The following is an 18,561-nucleotide window of genomic DNA, read 5'->3' as shown; positions in this document are numbered from 1 at the left end:
GAATGGTGCATTTTGAACACACAAAAATTCTGGAGTTCAAATAAGTTCAAAAAAATGAAATCCATTTGTAAGAAATGAGTTCTCGTTCGAAACCTTGCTACTTCGAGAGAGATTGTCAGTTTTGTACAGGAACTGCATCCAGTTTTTGTCGTAGCCCTCTCAACTTTTTAACACAGGCTATGTGGGTGAAATGATGATAGCATGCCAACTTTCAACATTTTCAGAGTTCATTTGTAGTGCTTTTCAATTTCGGGGTCAACTAGCTCAAAAAAAATAAGTAAATGCACGAAATATACCAAATGAAGTCAGAAATTGTTGAAATTTTGTGATGTGCCTTTGAATGGTGCATTTTGAACACACAAAAAGTATGGAGTTCAAATAAGTTCAAAAAAATGAAATCCCTTTGTAAGAGATGAGTTCTCGTTCGAAACCCTGCTACTTCGAGAGAGATTGTCAGTTTTGTACACGAACTGCATCCACTTTTTGTCGTAGCCCTCTCAACTTTTTAACACATGCTATGTGGGTGAAATGATGATAGCATGCCAACTTTCAACATTTTCAGAGTTCATTTGTAGTGCTTTTCAATTTCAGGGTCAACTAGCTCAAAACAAATAAGTAAATGCACGAAGAATACCAAATGAAGTCAGAAATTGTTGGAAATTTGTGATGTGCCTTTGAATGGTGCATTTTGAACAGGCAAAAAGTATGGAGTTCAAATAAGTTCAAAAAAATGAAATCCCTTTGCAAGAGATGAGTTCTCGTTCGAAACCCTGCTACTTCGAGAGAGATTGTCAGTTTTGTACACGAACTGCATCTAGTTTTTGTCGTAGCGCTCTCAACTTTTTAACACATGCTATGTGGGTGAAATGATGATAGCATGCCAACTTTCAATATTTTCAGAATTCATTTGTAGTGCTTTTCAATTTCAGGGTCAACTAGCTCAAAAAAAAATAAGTAAATGCACGAAATATACCAAATGAAGTCAGAAATTGTTGAAATTTTGTGATGTGACTTTTAATGGTGCATTTTGAACACACAAAAAATTATGGAGTTCAAATAAGTTCAAAAAAATGAAATCCATTTGTAAGAGATGAGTTCTGGTTCGAAACCCTGCTACTTCGAGAGAGATTGTCAGTTTTGTAAACGGACTTCATCCAGTTTTTGTCGTAGCCCTCTCAACTTTTTAACACATGCTATGTGGGTGAAATGATGATAGCATGCCAACTATCAACATTTTTAGAGTTCATTTGTAGTGCTTTTCAATTTCAGGGTCAACTAGCTCAAAAAAAAGTTAAGTAAATGCACGAAATATACCAAATGAAGTCAGAAATTGTTGAAATTTTGTGATGTGCCTTTGAATGGTGCATTTTGAACACACAAAAAGTATGGAGTTCAAATAAGTTCAAAAAAATGAAATCCATTTGTAAGAGATGAGTTCTTGTTCGAAACCCTCCTACTTCGAGAGAGATTGTCAGTTTTGTACACGGACTGCATCCAGTTTTTGTTGTAGCCCTCTCAACTTTTAAACACATGCTATGTGGGTGAAATGATGATAGCATGCCAACTTTCAACTTTTTCAGAGTTCATTTGTAGTGCTTTTCAATTTCAGGATCAACTAGCTCAAAAAAAAAAAAAGTAAATGCACGAAATATACCAAATGAAGTCAGAAATTGTTGAAATTTTGTGATGTGCCTTTGAATGGTGCATTTTGAATAGGAAAAAAGTATGGAGTTGAAATAAGTTCAAAAAAATGAAATCCCTTTGTAAGAGATGAGTTCTTGTTCGAAACCCTGCTACTTCGAGAGAGATTGTCAGTTTTGTACACGAACTGCATCCACTTTTTGTCGTAGCCCTCTCAACTTTTTAACACATGCTATGTGGGTGAAATGATGATAGCATGCCAACTTTCAACATTTTCAGAGTTCATTTGTAGTGCTTTTCAATTTCAGGGTCAACTAGCTCAAAACAAATAAGTAAATGCACGAAGAATACCAAATGAAGTCAGAAATTGTTGGAAATTTGTGATGTGCCTTTGAATGGTGCATTTTGAACAGGCAAAAAGTATGGAGTTCAAATAAGTTCAAAAAAATGAAATCCCTTTTCAAGAGATGAGTTCTCGTTCGAAACCCTGCTACTTCGAGAGAGATTGTCAGTTTTGTACACGAACTGCATCTAGTTTTTGTCGTAGCGCTCTCAACTTTTTAACACATGCTATGTGGGTGAAATGATGATAGCATGCCAACTTTCAATATTTTCAGAATTCATTTGTAGTGCTTTTCAATTTCAGGGTCAACTAGCTCAAAAAAAAATAAGTAAATGCACGAAATATACCAAATGAAGTCAGAAATTGTTGAAATTTTGTGATGTGACTTTTAATGGTGCATTTTGAACACACAAAAAATTATGGAGTTCAAATAAGTTCAAAAAAATGAAATCCATTTGTAAGAGATGAGTTCTGGTTCGAAACCCTGCTACTTCGAGAGAGATTGTCAGTTTTGTAAACGGACTTCATCCAGTTTTTGTCGTAGCCCTCTCAACTTTTTAACACATGCTATGTGGGTGAAATGATGATAGCATGCCAACTATCAACATTTTTAGAGTTCATTTGTAGTGCTTTTCAATTTCAGGGTCAACTAGCTCAAAAAAAAGTTAAGTAAATGCACGAAATATACCAAATGAAGTCAGAAATTGTTGAAATTTTGTGATGTGCCTTTGAATGGTGCATTTTGAACACACAAAAAGTATGGAGTTCAAATAAGTTCAAAAAAATGAAATCCATTTGTAAGAGATGAGTTCTTGTTCGAAACCCTCCTACTTCGAGAGAGATTGTCAGTTTTGTACACGGACTGCATCCAGTTTTTGTTGTAGCCCTCTCAACTTTTAAACACATGCTATGTGGGTGAAATGATGATAGCATGCCAACTTTCAACTTTTTCAGAGTTCATTTGTAGTGCTTTTCAATTTCAGGATCAACTAGCTCAAAAAAAAATAAGTAAATGCACGAAATATACCAAATGAAGTCAGAAATTGTTGAAATTTTGTGATGTGCCTTTGAATGGTGCATTTTGAACACACAAAAAGTATGGAGTTCAACTAACTTCAAAAAAATGAAATCCATTTGTAAGAGATGAGTTCTTGTTCGAAACCCTGCTACTTCGAGAGAGATTGTCAGTTTTGTACACGGACTGCATCCAGTTTTTGTCGTAGCCCTCTCAACTTTTTAACACAGGCTATGTGGGTGAAATGATGATAGCATGCCAACTTTCAACATTTTCAGAGTTCATTTGTAATGCTTTTCAATTTCAGGGTCAACTAGCTCAAAAAAAAGAAGAAGTAAATGCACGAAATATACCAAATGAAGTCAGAAATTGTTGAAATTTTGTGATGTGCCTTTGAATGGTGCATTTTGAACACACAAAAATTATGGAGTTCAAATAAGTTCAAAAAAATGAAATCCATTTGTAAGATATGAGTTCTCGTTCGAAACCCTGCTACTTCGAGAGAGATTGTCAGTTTTGTACACGAACTACATCCAGTTTTTGTTGTAGCCCTCTCAACTTTTTAACACATGCTATGTGGGTTAAATGATGATAGCATGCCAACTTTCAACATTTTCAGAGTTCATTTGTAGTGCTTTTCAATTTCAGGGTCAACTAGCTCAAAAAAAATAAGTAAATGCACGAAATATACCAAATGAAGTCAGAAATTGTTGAAATTTTGTAATGTGCCTTTGAATGGTGCATTTTGAACACACAAAAATTATGGAGTTCAAATAAGTTCAAAAAAATGAAATCCTTTTGTAAGAAATGAGTTCTCGTTCGAAACCCTGCTACTTCGAGAGAGATTGTCAGTTTTGTACAGGAACTGCATCCAGTTTTTGTCGTAGCCCTCTCAACTTTTTAACACAGGCTATGTGGGTGAAATGATGATAGCATGACAACTTTCAACATTTTCAGAGTTCATTTGTAGTGCTTTTCAATTTCGGGGTCAACTAGCTCAAAAAAAATAAGTAAATGCACGAAATATACCAAATGAAGTCAGAAATTGTTGAAATTTTGTGATGTGCCTTTGAATGGTGCATTTTGAACACACAAAAAGTATGGAGTTCAAATAAGTTCAAAAAAAATGAAATCCCTTTGTAAGAGATGAGTTCTCGTTCGAAACCCTGCTACTTCGAGAGAGATTGTCAGTTTTGTACACGAACTGCATCTAGTTTTTGTCGTAGCCCTCTCAACTTTTTAGCACATGCTATGTGGGTGAAATGATGATAGCATGCCAATTTCAACATTTTCAGAATTCATTTGTAGTGCTTTTCAATTTCACGGACAACTATCTCAAATAAAATAAGTAAATGCACGAAATATACCAAATGAAGTCAGAAATTGTTGAAATTTTGTGATGTGCCTTTGAATGGTGCATTTTGAACACACAAAAAGTATGGAGTTCAAATAAGTTCAAAAAATGAAATCCATTTGTAAGAGATGAGTTCTCGTTCGAAACCCCGCTACTTCGAGAGAGATTGTCAGTTTTGTACACGGACTGCATCTAGTTTTTGTCGTAGCGCTCTCAACTTTTTAACACATTCTATGTGGGTGAAATGATGATAGCATGCCAACTTTCAACATTTTCAGAGTTCATTTGTAGTGCTTTTCAATTTCAGGGTCAACTAGCTCAAAAAAAAGAAGAAGTAAATGCACGAAATATACCAAATGAAGTCAGAAATTGTTGAAATTTTGTGATGTGCCTTTGAATGGTGCATTTTGAATAGGAAAAAAGTATGGAGTTGAAATAAGTTCAAAAAAATGAAATCCCTTTGTAAGAGATGAGTTCTTGTTCGAAACCCTGCTACTTCGAGAGAGATTGTCAGTTTTGTACACGAACTGCATCCACTTTTTGTCGTAGCCCTCTCAACTTTTTAACACATGCTATGTGGGTGAAATGATGATAGCATGCCAACTTTCAACATTTTCAGAGTTCATTTGTAGTGCTTTTCAATTTCAGGGTCAACTAGCTCAAAACAAATAAGTAAATGCACGAAGAATACCAAATGAAGTCAGAAATTGTTGGAAATTTGTGATGTGCCTTTGAATGGTGCATTTTGAACAGGCAAAAAGTATGGAGTTCAAATAAGTTCAAAAAAATGAAATCCCTTTGCAAGAGATGAGTTCTCGTTCGAAACCCTGCTACTTCGAGAGAGATTGTCAGTTTTGTACACGAACTGCATCTAGTTTTTGTCGTAGCGCTCTCAACTTTTTAACACATGCTATGTGGGTGAAATGATGATAGCATGCCAACTTTCAATATTTTCAGAATTCATTTGTAGTGCTTTTCAATTTCAGGGTCAACTAGCTCAAAAAAAAATAAGTAAATGCACGAAATATACCAAATGAAGTCAGAAATTGTTGAAATTTTGTGATGTGACTTTTAATGGTGCATTTTGAACACACAAAAAATTATGGAGTTCAAATAAGTTCAAAAAAATGAAATCCATTTGTAAGAGATGAGTTCTGGTTCGAAACCCTGCTACTTCGAGAGAGATTGTCAGTTTTGTAAACGGACTTCATCCAGTTTTTGTCGTAGCCCTCTCAACTTTTTAACACATGCTATGTGGGTGAAATGATGATAGCATGCCAACTATCAACATTTTTAGAGTTCATTTGTAGTGCTTTTCAATTTCAGGGTCAACTAGCTCAAAAAAAAGTTAAGTAAATGCACGAAATATACCAAATGAAGTCAGAAATTGTTGAAATTTTGTGATGTGCCTTTGAATGGTGCATTTTGAACACACAAAAAGTATGGAGTTCAAATAAGTTCAAAAAAATGAAATCCATTTGTAAGAGATGAGTTCTTGTTCGAAACCCTCCTACTTCGAGAGAGATTGTCAGTTTTGTACACGGACTGCATCCAGTTTTTGTTGTAGCCCTCTCAACTTTTAAACACATGCTATGTGGGTGAAATGATGATAGCATGCCAACTTTCAACTTTTTCAGAGTTCATTTGTAGTGCTTTTCAATTTCAGGATCAACTAGCTCAAAAAAAAAATAAGTAAATGCACGAAATATACCAAATGAAGTCAGAAATTGTTGAAATTTTGTGATGTGCCTTTGAATGGTGCATTTTGAACACACAAAAAGTATGGAGTTCAACTAACTTCAAAAAAATGAAATCCATTTGTAAGAGATGAGTTCTTGTTCGAAACCCTGCTACTTCGAGAGAGATTGTCAGTTTTGTACACGGACTGCATCCAGTTTTTGTCGTAGCCCTCTCAACTTTTTAACACAGGCTATGTGGGTGAAATGATGATAGCATGCCAACTTTCAACATTTTCAGAGTTCATTTGTAATGCTTTTCAATTTCAGGGTCAACTAGCTCAAAAAAAAGAAGAAGTAAATGCACGAAATATACCAAATGAAGTCAGAAATTGTTGAAATTTTGTGATGTGCCTTTGAATGGTGCATTTTGAACACACAAAAATTATGGAGTTCAAATAAGTTCAAAAAAATGAAATCCATTTGTAAGATATGAGTTCTCGTTCGAAACCCTGCTACTTCGAGAGAGATTGTCAGTTTTGTACACGAACTACATCCAGTTTTTGTTGTAGCCCTCTCAACTTTTTAACACATGCTATGTGGGTTAAATGATGATAGCATGCCAACTTTCAACATTTTCAGAGTTCATTTGTAGTGCTTTTCAATTTCAGGGTCAACTAGCTCAAAAAAAATAAGTAAATGCACGAAATATACCAAATGAAGTCAGAAATTGTTGAAATTTTGTAATGTGCCTTTGAATGGTGCATTTTGAACACACAAAAATTATGGAGTTCAAATAAGTTCAAAAAAATGAAATCCTTTTGTAAGAAATGAGTTCTCGTTCGAAACCCTGCTACTTCGAGAGAGATTGTCAGTTTTGTACAGGAACTGCATCCAGTTTTTGTCGTAGCCCTCTCAACTTTTTAACACAGGCTATGTGGGTGAAATGATGATAGCATGACAACTTTCAACATTTTCAGAGTTCATTTGTAGTGCTTTTCAATTTCGGGGTCAACTAGCTCAAAAAAAATAAGTAAATGCACGAAATATACCAAATGAAGTCAGAAATTGTTGAAATTTTGTGATGTGCCTTTGAATGGTGCATTTTGAACACCCAAAAAGTATGGAGTTCAAATAAGTTCAAAAAAAATGAAATCCCTTTGTAAGAGATGAGTTCTCGTTCGAAACCCTGCTACTTCGAGAGAGATTGTCAGTTTTGTACACGAACTGCATCTAGTTTTTGTCGTAGCCCTCTCAACTTTTTAGCACATGCTATGTGGGTGAAATGATGATAGCATGCCAATTTCAACATTTTCAGAATTCATTTGTAGTGCTTTTCAATTTCACGGACAACTATCTCAAATAAAATAAGTAAATGCACGAAATATACCAAATGAAGTCAGAAATTGTTGAAATTTTGTGATGTGCCTTTGAATGGTGCATTTTGAACACACAAAAAGTATGGAGTTCAAATAAGTTCAAAAAATGAAATCCATTTGTAAGAGATGAGTTCTCGTTCGAAACCCCGCTACTTCGAGAGAGATTGTCAGTTTTGTACACGGACTGCATCTAGTTTTTGTCGTAGCGCTCTCAACTTTTTAACACATTCTATGTGGGTGAAATGATGATAGCATGCCAACTTTCAACATTTTCAGAGTTCATTTGTAGTGCTTTTCAATTTCAGGGTCAACTAGCTCAAAAAAAAGAAGAAGAAAATGCACGAAATATACCAAATGAAGTCAGAAATTGTTGAAATTTTGTGATGTGCCTTTGAATGGTGCATTTTGAACACACAAAAATTATGGAGTTCAAATAAGTTCAAAAAAATGAAATCCATTTGTAAGATATGAGTTCTCGTTCGAAACCCTGCTACTTCGAGAGAGATTGTCAGTTTTGTACACGGACTGCATCCAGTTTTTGTTGTAGCCCTCTCAACTTTTTAACACATGCTATGTGGGTTAAATGATGATAGCATGCCAACTTTCAACATTTTCAGAGTTCATTTGTAGTGCTTTTCAATTTCAGGGTCAACTAGCTCAAAAAAAATAAGTAAATGCACGAAATATACCAAATGAAGTCAGAAATTGTTGAAATTTTGTGATGTGCCTTTGAATGGTGCATTTTGAACACACAAAAATTATGGAGTTAAAATTAGTTCAAAAAAATGAAATCTATTTGTAAGAGATGAGTTCTCGTTCGAAACCCTGCTACTTCGAGAGAGATTGTCAGTTTTGTACAGGAACTGCATTCAGTTTTTGTCGTAGCCCTCTCAACTTTTAACACATGCTATGTGGGTGAAAAGATGATAGCATGCCAACTTTCAACATTTTCAGAGTTCATTTGTAGTGCTTTTCAATTTCATGGTCAACTAGCTCAAAAAAAATAAGTAAATGCACAAAGAATACCAAATGAAGTCTGAAATTGTTGAAATTTTGTGATGTGCCTTTGAATGGTGCATTTTCAACAAACAAGAAGTATGGAGTTCAAATAAGTTCAAAAAAACGAAATCCCTTTATAAGAGATGAGTTCTGGTTCGAAACCCTGCTACTGAGAGAGATTGTCAGTTTTGTACACGAACTGCATCCAGTTTTTGTCGTAGCCCTCTCAACTTTTAAAAACATGCTATGTGGGTGAAATGATGATAGCATGCCAACTTTCAACATTTACAGAGTTCATTTGCAGTGCTTTTCAATTTCATGGTCAACTAGCTGAAAAAAAATAAGTAAATGCATGAAGAATACCAAATGAAGTCTGAAATTGTTGAAATTTTGTGATGTCCCTTTGAATGGTGCATTTTGAACACACAAGAAGTATGGAGTTCAAATAAGTTCAAAAAAATGAAATCCCTTTATAAGAGATGGGTTCTGGTTCGAAACCCTGCAACTTCGAGAGAGATTGTCAGTTTTGTACACGAACTGCATCCAGTTTTTGTCGTAGCCCTCTCAACTTTTTAACACATGATATGTGGGTGAAATGATGATAGCATGCCAACTTTCAACATTTTCAGAGTTTATTTGTAGTGCTTTTCAATTTGAGGGTCAACTAGCTCAAAAAAACAAGTAAATGCACGAAATATACCAAATGAAGTCAGAAATTGTTGAAATTTTGTGTTGTGCCTTTGAATGGTGCATTTTGAACACACAAAAAGTATGGAGTTCAAATAAGTTCAAAAAAATGAAATCCATTTGTAAAAGATGAGTTCTCGTTCGAAACCGTGCTACTTCGAGAGAGATTGTCAGTTTTGTACACGAACTGCATCCAGTTTTTGTCGTAGCCCTCTCAACTTTTTAACACATGCTATGTGGGTGAAATGATGATAGCATGCCAACTTTCAACATTTTCAGAGTTCATTTGTAGTGCTTTTCAATTTCAGCGTCAACTAGCTCAAAAAAAATAAGTAAATGCACGAAGAATACCAAATGAAGTCAGAAATTGTTGGAAATTTGTGATGTGCCTTTGAATGGTGCATTTTGAACAGGCAAAAAGTATGGAGTTCAAATAAGTTCAAAAAAATGAAATCCCTTTGTAAGAGATGAGTTCTGGTTCGAAACCCGGCTACTTCGAGAGAGATTGTCAGTTTTGTACACGAACTGTATCCACTTTTTGTCGTAGCCATCTCAACTTTTTAACACATGCTATGTGGGTGAAATGATGATAGCATGCCAACTTTCAACATTTTTAGAGTTCATTTATAGTGCTTTTCAATTTCAGCGTCAACTATCTCAAAAAAAATAAGTAAATGGACGAAATATACCAAATTAAGTCAGAAATTGTTGAAATTTTGTGATGTGATTTTGAATGGTGCATTTTGAACACACAAAAAGTATGGAGTTCAAATAAGTTCAAAAAAAATGAAATCCCTTTGTAAGAGATGAGTTCTGGTTCGAAACCCTGCTACTTCGAGAGAGATTGTCAGTTTTGTACACGAACTGCATCTAGTTTTTGTCGTAGCCCTCTCAACTTTTTAACACATGATATGTGGGTGAAATGATGATAGCATGCCAACTTTCAACATTTTTAGAATTCATTTGTAGTGCTTTTCAATTTCAGGGTCAACTAGCTCAAAAAAAATAAGTAAATGCACGAAATATACCAAATGAAGTCAGAAATTGTTTAAATTTTGTGATGTGCCTTTGAATGGTGCATTTTGAACATACAAAAAGTATGGAGTTCAAATAAGTTCAGAAAAATGAAATCCATTTGTAAGAGATGAGTTCTCGTTCGAAACCCTGCTACTTCGAGAGAGATTGTCAGTTTTGTACACGGACTGCATCCAGTTTTTGTTGTAGCCCTCTCAACTTTTTAACACATGCTATGTGGGTTAAATGATGATAGCATGCCAACTTTCAACATTTTCAGAGTTCATTTGTAGTGCTTTTCAATTTCAGGGTCAACTAGCTCAAAAAAAATAAGTAAATGCACGAAATATACCAAATGAAGTCAGAAATTGTTGAAATTTTGTGATGTGCCTTTGAATGGTGCATTTTGAACACACAAAAATTATGGAGTTAAAATTAGTTCAAAAAAATGAAATCTATTTGTAAGAGATGAGTTCTCGTTCGAAACCCTGCTACTTCGAGAGAGATTGTCAGTTTTGTACAGGAACTGCATTCAGTTTTTGTCGTAGCCCTCTCAACTTTTAACACATGCTATGTGGGTGAAAAGATGATAGCATGCCAACTTTCAACATTTTCAGAGTTCATTTGTAGTGCTTTTCAATTTCATGGTCAACTAGCTCAAAAAAAATAAGTAAATGCACAAAGAATACCAAATGAAGTCTGAAATTGTTGAAATTTTGTGATGTGCCTTTGAATGGTGCATTTTCAACAAACAAGAAGTATGGAGTTCAAATAAGTTCAAAAAAACGAAATCCCTTTATAAGAGATGAGTTCTGGTTCGAAACCCTGCTACTGAGAGAGATTGTCAGTTTTGTACACGAACTGCATCCAGTTTTTGTCGTAGCCCTCTCAACTTTTAAAAACATGCTATGTGGGTGAAATGATGATAGCATGCCAACTTTCAACATTTACAGAGTTCATTTGCAGTGCTTTTCAATTTCATGGTCAACTAGCTGAAAAAAAATAAGTAAATGCATGAAGAATACCAAATGAAGTCTGAAATTGTTGAAATTTTGTGATGTCCCTTTGAATGGTGCATTTTGAACACACAAGAAGTATGGAGTTCAAATAAGTTCAAAAAAATGAAATCCCTTTATAAGAGATGGGTTCTGGTTCGAAACCCTGCAACTTCGAGAGAGATTGTCAGTTTTGTACACGAACTGCATCCAGTTTTTGTCGTAGCCCTCTCAACTTTTTAACACATGATATGTGGGTGAAATGATGATAGCATGCCAACTTTCAACATTTTCAGAGTTTATTTGTAGTGCTTTTCAATTTGAGGGTCAACTAGCTCAAAAAAACAAGTAAATGCACGAAATATACCAAATGAAGTCAGAAATTGTTGAAATTTTGTGTTGTGCCTTTGAATGGTGCATTTTGAACACACAAAAAGTATGGAGTTCAAATAAGTTCAAAAAAATGAAATCCATTTGTAAAAGATGAGTTCTCGTTCGAAACCGTGCTACTTCGAGAGAGATTGTCAGTTTTGTACACGAACTGCATCCAGTTTTTGTCGTAGCCCTCTCAACTTTTTAACACATGCTATGTGGGTGAAATGATGATAGCATGCCAACTTTCAACATTTTCAGAGTTCATTTGTAGTGCTTTTCAATTTCAGCGTCAACTAGCTCAAAAAAAATAAGTAAATGCACGAAGAATACCAAATGAAGTCAGAAATTGTTGGAAATTTGTGATGTGCCTTTGAATGGTGCATTTTGAACAGGCAAAAAGTATGGAGTTCAAATAAGTTCAAAAAAATGAAATCCCTTTGTAAGAGATGAGTTCTGGTTCGAAACCCGGCTACTTCGAGAGAGATTGTCAGTTTTGTACACGAACTGTATCCACTTTTTGTCGTAGCCATCTCAACTTTTTAACACATGCTATGTGGGTGAAATGATGATAGCATGCCAACTTTCAACATTTTTAGAGTTCATTTATAGTGCTTTTCAATTTCAGCGTCAACTATCTCAAAAAAAATAAGTAAATGGACGAAATATACCAAATTAAGTCAGAAATTGTTGAAATTTTGTGATGTGATTTTGAATGGTGCATTTTGAACACACAAAAAGTATGGAGTTCAAATAAGTTCAAAAAAAATGAAATCCCTTTGTAAGAGATGAGTTCTGGTTCGAAACCCTGCTACTTCGAGAGAGATTGTCAGTTTTGTACACGAACTGCATCTAGTTTTTGTCGTAGCCCTCTCAACTTTTTAACACATGATATGTGGGTGAAATGATGATAGCATGCCAACTTTCAACATTTTTAGAATTCATTTGTAGTGCTTTTCAATTTCAGGGTCAACTAGCTCAAAAAAAATAAGTAAATGCACGAAATATACCAAATGAAGTCAGAAATTGTTTAAATTTTGTGATGTGCCTTTGAATGGTGCATTTTGAACATACAAAAAGTATGGAGTTCAAATAAGTTCAGAAAAATGAAATCCATTTGTAAGAGATGAGTTCTCGTTCGAAACCGTGCTACTTCGAGAGAGATTGTCAGTTTTGTACACGGACTGCATCCAGTTTTTGTCGTAGCCCTCTCAACTTTTTAATACATGCTATGGCGGTGAAATGATGATAGCATGCCAACTTTCAACATTTTCAGAGTTCATTTGTAGTGCTTTTCAATTTCAGGGTCAACTAGCTCAAAAAAAAAGTAAATGCACGAAATATACCAAATGAAGTCAGAAATTGTCGAAATTTTGTGATGTGCCTTTGAATGGTGCATTTTGAACACACAAAAATTATGGAGTTCAAAAAAGGTCAAAAAAATGAAATCCATTTGTAAGAGATGAGTTCTCGTTCGAAACCCTGCTACTTCGAGAGAGATTGTCAGTTTTGTACACGAACTGCATCCAGTTTTTGTCGTAGCCCTCTCTACTTTTTAACACATGCTATGTGGGTGAAATGATGATAGCATGCCAACTTTCAACATTTTCAGAGTTCATTTGTAGTGCTTTTCAATTTCAGGGTCAACTAGATCAAAAAAATAAGTAAATGCACGAAGAATACCAAATGAAGTCAGAAATTGTTGGAAATTTGTGATGTGCCTTTGAATGGTGCATTTTGAACAGGCAAAAAGTATGGAGTTCAAATAAGTTCAAAAAAATGAAATCCCTTTGTAAGAGATGAGTTCTGGTTCGAAACCCTGCTACTTCGAGAGAGATTGTCAGTTTTGTACACGAACTGCATCTAGTTTTTGTCGTAGCCCTCTCAACTTTTTAACACATGCTATGTGGGTGAAATGATGATAGCATGCCAACTTTCAACATTTTTAGAATTCATTTGTAGTGCTTTTCAATTTCAGGGTCAACTAGCTCAAAAAAAATAAGTAAATGCACGAAATATACCAAATGAAGTCAGAAATTGTTTAAATTTTGTGATGTGCCTTTGAATGGTGCATTTTGAACATACAAAAAGTATGGAGTTCAAATAAGTTCAGAAAAATGAAATCCATTTGTAAGAGATGAGTTCTGGTTCGAAACCGTGCTACTTCGAGAGAGATTGTCAGTTTTGTACACGGACTGCATCCAGTTTTTGTCGTAGCCCTCTCAACTTTTTAACACATGCTATGGGGGTGAAATGATGATAGCATGCCAACTTTCAACATTTTCAGAGTTCATTTGTAGTGCTTTTCAATTTCAGGGTCAACTAGCTCAAAAAAAAAGTAAATGCACGAAATATACCAAATGAAGTCAGAAATTGTCGAAATTTTGTGATGTGCCTTTGAATGGTGCATTTTGTACACACAAAAATTATGGAGTTTAAAAAAGGTCAAAAAAATGAAATCCATTTGTAAGAGATGAGTTCTCGTTCGAAACCCTGCTACTTCGAGAGAGATTGTCAGTTTTGTACACGAACTGCATCCAGTTTTTGTCGTAGCCCTCTCAACTTTTTAACACATGCTATGTGGGTGAAATGATGATAGCATGCCAACTTTCAACATTTTCAGAGTTCATTTGTAGTGCTTTTCAATTTCAGGGTCAACTAGATCAAAAAAATAAGTAAATGCACGAAGAATACCAAATGAAGTCAGAAATTGTTGGAAATTTGTGATGTGCCTTTGAATGGTGCATTTTGAACAGGCAAAAAGTATGGAGTTCAAATAAGTTCAAAAAAATGAAATCCCTTTGTAAGAGATGAGTTCTGGTTCGAAACCCGGCTACTTCGAGAGAGATTGTCAGTTTTGTACACGAACTGTATCCACTTTTTGTCGTAGCCATCTCAACTTTTTAACACATGCTATGTGGGTGAAATGATGAAAGCATGCCAACTTTCAACATTTTTAGAGTTCATTTGTAGTGCTTTTCAATTTCAGCGTCAACTATCTCAAAAAAAATAAGTAAATGGACGAAATATACCAAATTAAGTCAGAAATTGTTGAAATTTTGTGATGTGATTTTGAATGGTGCATTTTGAACACACAAAAAGTATGGAGTTCAAATAAGTTCAAAAAAAATGAAATCCCTTTGTAAGAGATGAGTTCTGGTTCGAAACCCTGCTACTTCGAGAGAGATTGTCAGTTTTGTACACGAACTGCATCTAGTTTTTGTCGTAGCCCTCTCAACTTTTTAACACATGCTATGTGGGTGAAATGATGATAGCATGCCAACTTTCAACCTTTTTAGAATTCATTTGTAGTGCTTTTCAATTTCAGGGTCAACTAGCTCAAAAAAAATAAGTAAATGCACGAAATATACCAAATGAAGTCAGAAATGGTTTAAATTTTGTGATGTGCCTTTGAATGGTGCATTTTGAACATACAAAAAGTATGGAGTTCAAATAAGTTCAAAAAAATGAAATCCATTTGTAAGAGATGAGTTCTTGTTCGAAACCCTGCTACTTCGAGAGAGATTGTCAGTTTTGTACACGGACTGCATCCAGTTTTTGTCGTAGCCCTCTCAACTTTTTAACACATGCTATGGGGGTGAAATGATGATAGCATGCCAACTTTCAACATTTTCAGAGTTCATTTGTAGTGCTTTTCAATTTCAGGGTCAACTAGCTCAAAAAAAAAGTAAATGCACGAAATATACCAAATGAAGTCAGAAATTGTTGAAATTTTGTGATGTGCCTTTGAATGGTGCATTTTGAACACACAAAAATTATGGAGTTCAAAAAAGGTCAAAAAAATGAAATCCATTTGTAAGAGATGAGTTCTCGTTCGAAACCCTGCTACTTCGAGAGAGATTGTCAGTTTTGTACACGAACTGCATCCACTTTTTGTCGTAGCCGTCTAAACTTTTTAACACATGCTATGTGGGTGAAATGATGATAGCATGCCAACTTTCAACATTTTCAGAGTTCATTTGTACTGCTTTTCAATTTCAGGGTCAACTAGATCAAAAAAAATAAGTAAATGCACGAAGAATACCAAATGAAGTCAGAAATTGTTGGAAATTTGTGATGTGCCTTTGAATGGTGCATTTTGAACAGGCAAAAAGTATGGAGTTCAAATAAGTTCAAAAAAATGAAATCCCTTTGTAAGAGATGAGTTCTGGTTCGAAACCCTACTACTTCGAGAGAGATTGTCAGTTTTGTACACGAACTGCATCCACTTTTTGTCGTAGCCGTCTCAACTTTTTAACACATGCTATGTGGGTGAAATGATGATAGCATGCCAACTTTCAACATTTTCAGAGTTTATTTGTAGTGCTTTTCAATTTCAGGGTCAACTAGCTCAAAAAAAATAAGTAAATGCACGAAATATACCAAATGAAGTCAGAAATTGTTGAAATTTTGTGATGTGGCTTTGAATGGTGCATTTTGAACACACAAAAAGTATGGAGTTCAAATAAGTTCAAAAAATGAAATCCCTTTGTAAGAGATGAGTTCTGGTTCGAAACCCTGCTACTTCGAGAGAGATTGTCAGTTTTGTACACGAACTGCATCCAGCTTTTGTCGTAGCCCTCTCAACTTTTTAACACATGCTATGTGGGTGAAATGATGATAGCATGCCAACTTTCAACATTTTCAGAGTTCATTTGTAGTGCTTTTCAATTTCAGGGTCAACTAGCTCAAAAAAAATAAGTAAATGCACGAAATATACCAAATGAAGTCAGAAATTGTTGAAATTTTGTGATGTGCCTTTGAATGGTGCATTTTGAACACACAAAAAGTATGGAGTTCAAATAAGTTCAAAAAATGAAATCCCTTTGTAAGAGATGAGTTCTGGTTCGAAACCCTGCTACTTCGAGAGAGATTGTCAGTTTTGTACACGAACTGCATCCAGTTTTTGTCGTAGCCCTCTCAACTTTTAAACACATGCTATGTGGGTGAAATGATGATAGCATGCCAACTTTCAACATTTACAGAGTTCATTTGCAGTGCTTTTCAATTTCATGGTCAACTAGCTGAAAAAAAATAAGTAAATGCACGAAGAATACCAAATGAAGTCTGAAATTGTTGAAATTTTGTGATGTCCCTTTGAATGGTGCATTTTGAACACACAAGAAGTATGGAGTTCAAATAAGTTCAAAAAAATGAAATCCCTTTATAAGAGATGGGTTCTGGTTCGAAACCCTGCTACTTCGAGAGAGATTGTCAGTTTTGTACACGAACTGCATCCAGTTTTTGTCGTAGCCCTCTCAACTTTTTAACACATGCTATGTGGGTGAAATGATGATAGCATGCCAACTTTCAACATTTTCAGAGTTCATTTGTAGTGCTTTTCAATTTCAGGGTCAACTAGCTCAAAAAAAATAAGTAAATGCACGAAATATACCAAATGAAGTCAGAAATTGTTGAAATTTTGTGATGTGGCTTTGAATGGTGCATTTTGAACACACAAAAAGTATGGAGTTCAAATAAGTTGAAAAAATGAAATCCCTTTGTAAGAGATGAGTTCTGGTTCGAAACCCTGCTACTTCGAGAGAGATTGTCAGTTTTGTACACGAACTGCATCCAGTTTTTGTCGTAGCCCTCTCAACTTTTTAACACATGCTATGTGGGTGAAATGATGATAGCATGCCAACTTTCAACATTTTCAGAGTTCATTTGTAGTGCTTTTCAATTTCAGGGTCAACTAGCTCAAAAAAAATAAGTAAATGCACGAAATATACCAAATGAAGTCAGAAATTGTTGAAATTTTGTGATGTGGCTTTGAATGGTGCATTTTGAACACAAAAAAAGTATGGAGTTCAAATAAGTTCAAAAAATGAAATCCCTTTGTAAGAGATGAGTTCTGGTTCGAAACCCTGCTACTTCGAGAGAGATTGTCAGTTTTGTACACGAACTGCATCCAGTTTTTGTCGTAGCCCTCTCAACTTTTAAACACATGCTATGTGGGTGAAATGATGATAGCATGCCAACTTTCAACATTTACAGAGTTCATTTGCAGTGCTTTTCAATTTCATGGTCAACTAGCTGAAAAAAAATAAGTAAATGCACGAAGAATACCAATTGAAGTCTGAAATTGTTGAAATTTTGTGATGTCCCTTTGAATGGTGCATTTTGAACACACAAGAAGTATGGAGTTCAAATAAGTTCAAAAAAATGAAATCCCTTTATAAGAGATGGGTTCTGGTTCGAAACCCTGCTACTTCGAGAGAGATTGTCAGTTTTGTACACGAACTGCATCCAGTTTTTGTCGTAGCCGTCTCAACTTTTTAACACATGCTATGTGGGTGAAATGATGATAGCATGCCAACTTTCAACATTTTCAGAGTTTATTTGTAGTGCTTTTCAATTTCAGGGTCAACTAGCTCAAAAAAAATAAGTAAATGCACGAAATATACCAAATGAAGTAAGAAATTGTTGAAATTTTGTGATGTGGCTTGGAATGGTGCATTTTGAACACACAAAAAGTATGGAGTTCAAATAAGTTCAAAAAATGAAATCCCTTTGTAAGAGATGAGTTCTGGTTCGAAACCCTGCTACTTCGAGAGAGATTGTCAGTTTTGTACACGAACTGCATCCAGTTTTTGTCGTAGCCCTCTCAACTTTTTAACACATGCTATGTGGGTGAAATGATGATAGCATGCCAACTTTCAACATTTTCAGAGTTCATTTGTAGTGCTTTTCAATTTCAGGGTCAACTAGCTCAAAAAAAATAAGTAAATGCACGAAATATACCAAATGAAGTCAGAAATTGTTGAAATTTTGTGATGTGGCTTTGAATGGTGCATTTTGAACACAAAAAAAGTATGGAGTTCAAATAAGTTCAAAAAATGAAATCCCTTTGTAAGAGATGAGTTCTGGTTCGAAACCCTGCTACTTCGAGAGAGATTGTCAGTTTTGTACACGAACTGCATCCAGTTTTTGTCGTAGCCCTCTCAACTTTTAAACACATGCTATGTGGGTGAAATGATGATAGCATGCCAACTTTCAACATTTACAGAGTTCATTTGCAGTGCTTTTCAATTTCATGGTCAACTAGCTGAAAAAAAATAAGTAAATGCACGAAGAATACCAATT

The sequence above is a fragment of the Hordeum vulgare genome, chromosome 3H, assembly GCF_904849725.1.
Source record: "Hordeum vulgare subsp. vulgare chromosome 3H, MorexV3_pseudomolecules_assembly, whole genome shotgun sequence".
In the NCBI taxonomy this organism is placed as follows: Eukaryota; Viridiplantae; Streptophyta; class Magnoliopsida; order Poales; family Poaceae; genus Hordeum; species Hordeum vulgare.
This window is presented reverse-complemented; position numbering follows the sequence as displayed.